Source organism: Penaeus monodon, chromosome 25, assembly GCF_015228065.2.
Source record: "Penaeus monodon isolate SGIC_2016 chromosome 25, NSTDA_Pmon_1, whole genome shotgun sequence".
Lineage (NCBI taxonomy): Eukaryota > Metazoa > Arthropoda > Malacostraca > Decapoda > Penaeidae > Penaeus > Penaeus monodon.
The window spans coordinates 36461867-36462587 of record NC_051410.1 but is presented as its reverse complement, the minus strand read 5'-3'; positions in this window follow the sequence as shown (position 1 = coordinate 36462587).

Below are 721 nucleotides of genomic sequence, written 5' to 3'. Positions count from 1 at the left end.
GCTGCTGACAAGGTTTAGACGCACAGATTAAACCATTTATATCATAAACTCTCCCAGTGGTAAAGGCATATATGTTTACACAAACCAATTTGTGTTAGTAAGTATCTGGCGAACAGCATAACGGTACACCAATCTCAGCCGCATCACTGACTGCTCTGTCCACCCGCCCAGTTACAAACAGGTAGACCAGTTAATATAAAATTATTGTTCACCAGTCTGCCTAAAAGAATTAAGCGAGGCAGTTAAAACCTAGTTTAACTTTCAACTTACACGTTGGGTTGGGATGGTATGTTTGGAATTCTAGAAAAGGATAAGAAATGTGTAGTTTTCTCCACGACGCGGACGAAAGGTAATCAAGAGTGACAAGACTCCCCGGTCGAAGTAACTTCCGGTAAATAATTTATTCGTTTCCTTCCGCTATATGATCGATTAGATTTTTTTCCCACTCCTACGCCACTGCGATTAGTTTTGGTATCGGGGTGAAGGGTGTATATATAATATATATGTGTATTTTTTTTCTTTTTTCGCCATTTTTAAACTTTTAAATCCATTTGGAAGGTCGAGCTTGTGTGAAGAAGATTGAGAGATGCAAATATAGAAAGTATTAAGAAAGGGGGGAAGGGGCGGCATGAAAGTAAAAAAAAAAAGTGTTCAAGTAATATTATGTATTCTAAATTGAATAACGTATATGTGGTTTCAGCGAGCGAGCCAGTGAACAGGT